Raw genomic sequence first — 8,455 nt, forward strand, 5'->3', positions numbered from 1 at the left:
ACCAAGGTGGGTTGATAGTTGTAAATAAATAAGAAATTAGTGTAAAAAATAAAACCGTGTTTTTATTTTTTTATTTTATTTTTTTAATTTTTATTTTTTTTATTTTTTTTTTATTTTTTTACTTAGTACTTAATGATGTTTTAAAATATATTTTCAGGGTCATCTTCTAAAACTTGCACCCAGCCCGACCACAACACCCACCGACAACGAGCTTCTCCCCCGGTCCTTATCAGGACCAACCACTTTTTCTCAAAAGAGTTGAACAAACTCGTTGCAAAACTTTTTTTAAATTTTTTATTTTAATTGTTTGTGTGTTATTTGTGTTGTTGTTGTTTTGTTTTGCTATTGTTGATGTTGTTGAATGGCCTATTGTTGGTTGTTTGTGCTGTCTAATGGTTTATGTGGGTGTTATAAGGTACATTTACATCGAACACGAGCTGTTCTACAGTCAGTCATACCTAATGTTAGATTAGAGACTGATCACGTCTGAGTATTGCACCACAGAGATGCAAGACCTAAACATGTTAGAACTTGTTGATTGATCAGCACTAAAAATAGAAACGCGTAGTTAGACACTAGTGTGATGCGGTCAAAAAGAGGGGTATAAAAAAAAGTTCTTTCTGGTGTTTACATCTGAGTATTGCACCACAGAGATGCAAGACCTTACATGTTAGACCATGTTGATTGGTCAGCCTCTAAAAATAGAATCGCGTAGTAAGACACAGGTGTGAGGCGGGGTATAAAAAAAAAGTTCTTCTGGGTGCTTACGCCCGAGTATTGCACCACAGAGACACAAGACCTAAACATGTTAGAACTTGTTGATTGGTCAGCACCTAAAAATAGAAACGCGTAGTTAGAATACGGCGGTGATGCGGTCAAAAGGGGGTATAATTAAGCTTCTTCTGGGGCTAAGTCTTGAATGTCTCTTCGACTTTACAAGTGGGTGGTGGTGAACAAAAACAACTATGGCGACCAACAGCAGCAGCAGCAGTGACGCTAACACAACGCCACAACCGGCCTCAACAGATTTGGTAAGTTGATTTTGTTTTTGTAAAGATAAAAAAAATAAAGGTAGAGTGTTACTTTTTTCTCAGACATAGCTTTTTAGAAAAATAAATGTTTTTATGTAAGATTTTTTTTGATATTGTTTTTTTGTAGCTCAGACATACTTCTTTTTTTTATTGCAGCGTAACCAATGCCCGCACTGTGAACAGGTTTTTACACAAAACTACAACCTTAACGCTCATGTTAACGAAGCCCATAACAAAGCCAGACCTTTTCTCTGTGCTATGTGCGGCAAGTCGTTTAGCAGAAAACACGGCCTTGCTCGGCATGAAAAAACCAAAAACTGCCAAGATGTTGCGAGTCGGACACCTCCACCACCAGCGCCGACAGTCGCTGGGTCCAAAAGAAAAAGTTCGTCTTCACAGGAAGCCCCTTCCCCCAAAAAGGGATTAAACAAACGAAGTCTAGAAAAAGAAAAAATCAAAAAGTTACCTTTTGAAGAAAGACAAATGTACGAAAAGCATTGGAATTCTGTTAAATCTCATAAGCGGCCTGGTAAACTTCAGTCAACCTATACCATTCTCTGGAACCCTTGTTCTGATTTCCCTGATTGGGACGAGTCGCTTCTTGATCTGTTCCATGAACAGAACAAACGCTTCAAAATCAATTTTTCTCACTCTTTTCTTCTCAAAAACAAAGAGTCGGGTGACTTGTCTTTCTTTCATGCCTCAGTCAATAACCACTCTGTCTTACAACGACCGCGCCTGATCAACTCAAAGCAGGACTTTCTTTCTTTTCTCGATGAAATCAGTGACCGTGACATTCTAGAACAAGTTAGACTCGAACGCCCAAACTCTCGGTATGCTGTTCATACCATCATGTCTTCCAGTTTCTATGTCACGCCTTTGACTGACTTTCCTATCGGATGTGCCTGTGGTAGTCTACCTGACTACATCACAAACACACCGTTCTTGCACAAACTCCAAAAAGATCAGAATCATCATTTTCCTTATACTGATGGTCTGTGTCTCTTTCGCTGTCTTGCTTTGTACAAAGGAGCCTCGCTTCATTCTTTGCAAAAACCCACAAAAACCTTGTTCAAACAGTGGGCCGGACATTTCCCCCCTGTCCACTTTCCGGGGGTCACTTTGTTTCAACTTGAGTCGATTGAATCTGAGTTTAAGGTGAACATAGATGTGTTTGAGTTTGATGAGAACCAAACACCTGTCTGTCTCGTTCCTCTGCGTCGTAGCGCTTACAAACATTCTGGCGTTATGCGCCTCTTGCGTTACAAAGACCATTTCATGTACATTTTAGACATTGATAAACTCGGTCATGCTTTGGCTTGTTCCAAATGCGGGAAACTCTGGTCGTCTTTGTTTAAAATGAATCGACATGAACAGACTTGTCAGGGTGAGGGTTCAAAAGAAACGTTGAAAGGCGGGGTTTACTCACCACCCCAAAACATTTTTCAACAGTTACAAAACCACGGTGTTCAGGTAGCCACAGATTTTGTTTTTCCCTACAGAGCGACTTTTGATTTTGAGGTGTTTTTTGACACAGATAACTTGCCACAGACAAAATCAGCTGAGTCAAACTGTACACAGTATACAGCAAAACATATTCCTCTTTCTGTTTCTGTATGCAGTAATGTTCCCCATTTCACAGAACCAACCTGTTTTGTGAGTAAAGGTAACCCTCAAGAACTAGTGAACAACATGGTTAACTACCTAGAACGTATCTCCGAGGCCTCCTGCGCTCTTCTTTGTGAAGAATTTAAAGATGTGTTTGACCAGTTGACTGAGATCGAAGAGACACAACAACAAGAAACAGATAACCTCAACATCCCCGTAGAAAGACTCAGACAGAAATTATATGAGTATTTACAAGAACTGCCTGTCGTAGGTTTCAATTCTTCCCGCTACGATCTGAATGTGATCAAACCTTTTCTCATTGAAAAGTTTGTCAAAGACAAAACAGCCCATAACGATCTTCCAAAAGACGACAGTCAAACAGACCCTGTTTTTGAACCAGATGGTTTTGATACCGTGGGTGAAGAAGAAGAAGAAGAAGAAGAAGAAGAAGAAGAAGAAGAAGACAAAGAAGTCAAAACAGAGGGAAAAAAGAAGGCCCCTAAAAGACCCCCTTTCAAGTTTGTTGTTAAACGAAACAACCAGTATATGTGTCTTTGTACAGACAAACTTCGGTTTCTCGACATCAACAATTTTCTTGCGCCAGGTTTTAGTTATTCCAAGTACCTCAAGGCGTTCGGTGTCGAAGAGCAAAAGGGTTTTTTCTGCTATGAATACGTCACTAGTCTAAGTACACTAGATGAAAGAGAACTCCCACCCCATGCAGCTTTTTTTAGTAAGCTCAAAAACTCAAATATTTCTGATACAGAGTACGCTTTTTGTCAGCGTGTGTGGACTGAAAACAAAATGATGACTTTGAAGGATTTTTTGGTGTGGTACAACAACCTAGACACAGGGCCGTTTCTGGTTGCTTTGCAGCATCAGATTAGTATGTACGCTAGTCTGCGAGTTGATTTGCTGAAAGACGGTATTTCTGTCCCCGGTGTGACACTGAAGTATCTGTTTGACACGTTGTCTTCAGATACCTACTTTTCACTTTTTAACGAAAAACAAAAAGACGTTCACGCACTTTTGCGAAAGAACATTGTCGGGGGTCCGTCTATTGTCTTTCACAGATACCACGAAAAAGACAAAACATACATTCGTGGTAATCAGGACAAAACGGTACAGTCTGTTCAGGGATTTGATGCAAATGCGCTGTATTTAGCTGCACTCATGCAAGACATGCCCACAGAGCACCCTGTCATTCGTAGAAAAGAAAACGCTTTTAAAGCGGAAAAAACAGATCCCTACGGTCAGCTAGCTCGGGAATGGTTGGAGTGGGTCATGGCATCAAAACAGATCCATCTCCAACATAAGTTTAACGCGAAAGAGAAGGCCCTTGGTCGAAAAAAGATTAGAGTTGATGGTTGGGATGCCACAAATCAAATTTGCTATCAGTTTCACGGATGTTTGTTCCACGGGCATGACTGTTCTGTGACCGCCGGTAAAACGTCTAACCCTGTCACCGGAAAAACACTAGTTGAACTCAGAGAACATACAACCAACATCACCAAATACCTACGTGAGGAAGTGGGTGTGACTGTCGTCGAAAAATGGGAGTGTGAATGGCACGCAGACAAAAAACAAAACACCTCCATTCAGACTTTTCTACAAGGTCGTTTTCCGACACTTAAACCCTTCCGGCATCCTTCTACCATCACAGATCAAACTGTCTTAGACGCGGTGCAAAACAAAACTTTGTTCGGGTTGGTACAGTGTGATATTTATGTACCTGATCATCTAAAAGAACATTTCAGTGAAATGCAGCCTATTTTCAAAAATGAGTCTGTCAGCCGAGAACAGATCGGGGATTTTATGAAAGACTACGCTGAAAAACACAAGCTCTTATCTCAACCACGCCGCACACTTGTTGGGAGTTACCACGGTGAACAAATTCTGCTAGCCACACCCCTCTTGTTTTGGTACGTGCAGCACGGGTTGGTTGTTAAAAACATCACGCTGATCGTGGAGTATCAACCCAAAACCTGTTTCCGTCAGTTTGGTGACAGCGTTTCAAACGCAAGACGAGCAGGGGACCAAGACCCATCAAAAGCTATCTTAGCTGAAACTTTCAAACTGCTCGGTAACTCAGCCTACGGGAAAACCTTAACTAACGTGGCCAACCATCGTGATATTCATTACGTTTTGTCTGATGAGGCCTCAAAACTGATCAACAATGGTCGTTTTCAAAAACTAACAGAAGTGACAGATTCTGTCACTGAAGTAGAGATGGCTAAAAAAAAAATCAACTGGTCACTTCCCTCTCAGATTGGTTACTTTGTTTACCAGTACGCTAAACTACGCATGTTGGAGTTTCATTTTGATTTTCTAGATAAGTTTGTGTCCAGAGCCGACTACCAGCTTTTGGAAATGGATACAGATTCTCTATACATGGCGCTTAGCGCTTCAACGTTAGAAGAGGTAGTTCGTCCTGAACTACGAGAGCAGTTTTACCAAGTGTATAACCAATGGTTCCCTGCACAAGCCTGTGACCAACACGAGGCAGCCTTCCAAAACACCCGTTTAGCTAACGCCCCATGGGACCCGACTCTCTGTCAGGCCTGTACAGCGCGTGTCCACTATGACAAACGAACACCCGGTCTCTTTAAAACCGAATACCAAGGAAATGCGTTTATTGGTCTGTGTTCTAAAACCTACTTTTGTGAGGGGGACAGTGGAAGTAAATTTAGTTCAAAAGGTTTGAACAAAAACCAAAACAAACTGACAAAAGAGTCTTACCAACAGGTGCTTCTAACGCAAGAAAGTGGTGGTGGTACAAACACTGGTTTCAAGACAGACGGAAAGTCTATGTTCACCTATTCCCAAACCAGAAAGTCACTCTCGTTTTTCTACATCAAGCGTGTGATCGCTTCTGACGGGGTTTCAACCCTGCCTACACCCGTCTAACGGGTCTCTTTCTTTTTTGACTGTGATACCCCTCTAATGGGTCTCTTTCTTTTTTTGACTGTGATACCGCCGCCTGTGATATGGTTAACATTCCAATGCCAAACAACTTTGTCGTTTTTGTAAATAAATTTGATAAGACATGTTTTGCTTCTGTAAATAATGCTCGTATTGTTTAATCCCAAAAACCCCCAATGTGGCTTTGACATACCTTGTCAAAACGGTCCCAAGCCCGTGAAAACACAGAGGGAGGGTCAATTACTGAATTTTATTGGTGCTTACCCCAGCTGGAGTGGTCATTAGTATCGAGCAACAGGTACAGGCACATGAAATCACATGACAAAATATAAAACTCAATAAACCGTTTAAACGCAATCCCTCTTTATCACTACTTAAACACAGGCACCTTAACCTATCACTTTATGATGGACCCTACCCTTGCGCATTGCGCATTGCGCCGAGGCATGAGGCATACCTCTTCCCTACTACTACTGTTATTCAAATTCACACGGAACTCAGACGGGGACATTATTTGTCAATAATCAGTGTGCCTCATTATAGTTCAGTGTGACTTAAAAATGTGTGTGTGTGTGTGTGTGTGTGTGTGTAGTGTGTGTGTGTGTGTGTGTGTGCAGTATGTAGTGTGTGTGTGTGTGTGTGTGTAGTGTGTGTGTGTGTGTAGTGTGTGTGTAGTGTGTGTGTGTGTAGTGTGTGTGGTGTGTGGTGTGTAAGTGTGTGTGTAGTGTGTGTGTGCAGTGTGTGTGTGTAAGTGTGTGTGTGTGTGGTGTGTAAGTGTGTGTGTAGTGTGTGTGTGCAGTGTGTGTGTGTGTGCGCGCACGAATACACTGTTGATATTGTTGAACATTACTACAGGTTGTTTTTAACCTTAATTGTACAGCGCTTTGGGCAGGTTCTACCTGCTTTTCTGCGCTTCATAAAATCATGTAGTAGTAAATATATTTTTTCATTAAAAACATTAATTTCACTCTCAGTCAAGCAGAGGTTGAACTGACTGAACGGCATTGGATGAACGTGGAGGAACGGGGCCAGTTGGCCCACGTAAGCAAATTGCCAAATATATAGGCTAGATGCTTTGCAATCTTAATAAGGACATAGTTTTAGTTACAAGTACTGTTCTTGAGCCTAGGGGTAGACGAAGTCGCATACAGAGCAAGAATGAATAACAAACATATTCAAAAGCCGGATAATAAAATAAAAATGACATTGTTAAACTGAGTTCAACTGAGCCAGCTTCAAAGATAAAATGATGGGCGGGGATATAGCTCAGTTGGTAGCGCGCTGGATTTGTATTCAGTTGGCCGCTGTCAGCGTGAGTTCGATCCCAGGTTCGGCGGAAATTTATTTCACAGAGTCAATTTTGTGTGCAGACTCTCTTCGGTGTCCGAACCTCCCCCCGTGTACACTACATTGGGTGTGCACGTTAAAGATCCCACGATTGACAAAAGGGTCTTTCCTGGCAAAATTGCTTAGGCACAGTTAATAATTGTCTACCTATACCCGTGTGACTTGGAATAATAGGCCGTGAAAGGTAAATATGCGCCGAAATGGCTGCAATCTACTGGCCGTATAAAATTTCATCTCACACGGCATCACTGCAGAGCGCCTAGAACTGTACCCACGGAATATGCGCGATATAAGACTCATTGATTGATTGAACATAAAAACATTACCCCGAATAATGTAGAATAGAAAGAATTTTTTTTATCATTGGAACCTTTCTAACAAAGGAACTATTAACCGTCCAATTTTGTCCTTTTTTATTTTTATTTGGAGCTTACGTTTTAAAAACAACAAGAAAATAATGTTGAACAGTTGATTGCAAGACATCTCACGCACGAGAAGAAGAAACCCCAATTAACAATTTCAGTACTATAGATGTTATTATCTGCATTTGTTGTACACTGGTCCAACTTTCACCAATGATGTTATGATGCCTCGGATTAATTGGACCAGTGGTCCAATGTTCCCTCCGAGCAGAGGTCCAGTTTAGGCGTTTCATACTTGCATACACTCTTCAAAAAAAGTTAAGGATCGGTTGAAAAAACGGATCTAATTATAAAAAATTGCCCAAAAAATTAAACATCGACATAATAATTAAAAGATTAATGTGTTTGAATTAACAAATGAACAATGAGTCTTGACCTAGAATTTTGTTTGGCAGGCAGAGTTGTTTCCCTTTGTGGGACTTCTCAAAAGCTTCTGCATTTTGGAAGAAAAAAATGTGTTTTTTATAGTCCCATGAAATTTGCGGAACGCATGCCAGGGAAAAAAGGTTGTGATTCACGTGCTACAACAGGGTCCTGGCTATGAACATCGCTCACCAGCTTGTGTTTAAAGGTTGACACGCTGACACAATTATGCACAGTAGCAACATGCCCCTACGAAGAAAACTGAGCGATTTGGATAGAGGAATGACAATAGGATAGCTACAAGACGGTGTTGCTGCCAGGCAAGTGGCCCAGAGGCTTGCAGTGGCTCCCTCTGTCATCATCAGACTAAAACAGAGATTCCACGCAACTGGAAGAGTGCAGGAGCGACAACGTTCTGGTCGGCCCAGAGTCACCACACAAAGAGAGGATCGCTTCATTCAGAGGCAGGCCATGCAACAAAGAATGGCTACGGCAAACAACATTAGGCAACGCCTACAAGCTACCACCAACACATACTGTACCACTGCAGAAAACATTTGCAATGATGTGTTCTTAAACAGATCTACACACAAATGTGTGACTTCCAGAGAAATGAAATTGTAATGCAAAATGCAAAAATGTGGAACCATAGATGCTGCTTCTTTTTTGAAGCCATGTTTTTGTCAGCAAAGGTCAGTCAGTCAAGTCAGTCAAAGTGCCCGTTTGTTCCATAACCCGGTAGAGCTTTCGATCAGCGAGCTT

This window comes from Littorina saxatilis, linkage group LG3, assembly GCF_037325665.1.
Source record: "Littorina saxatilis isolate snail1 linkage group LG3, US_GU_Lsax_2.0, whole genome shotgun sequence".
In the NCBI taxonomy this organism is placed as follows: Eukaryota; Metazoa; Mollusca; class Gastropoda; order Littorinimorpha; family Littorinidae; genus Littorina; species Littorina saxatilis.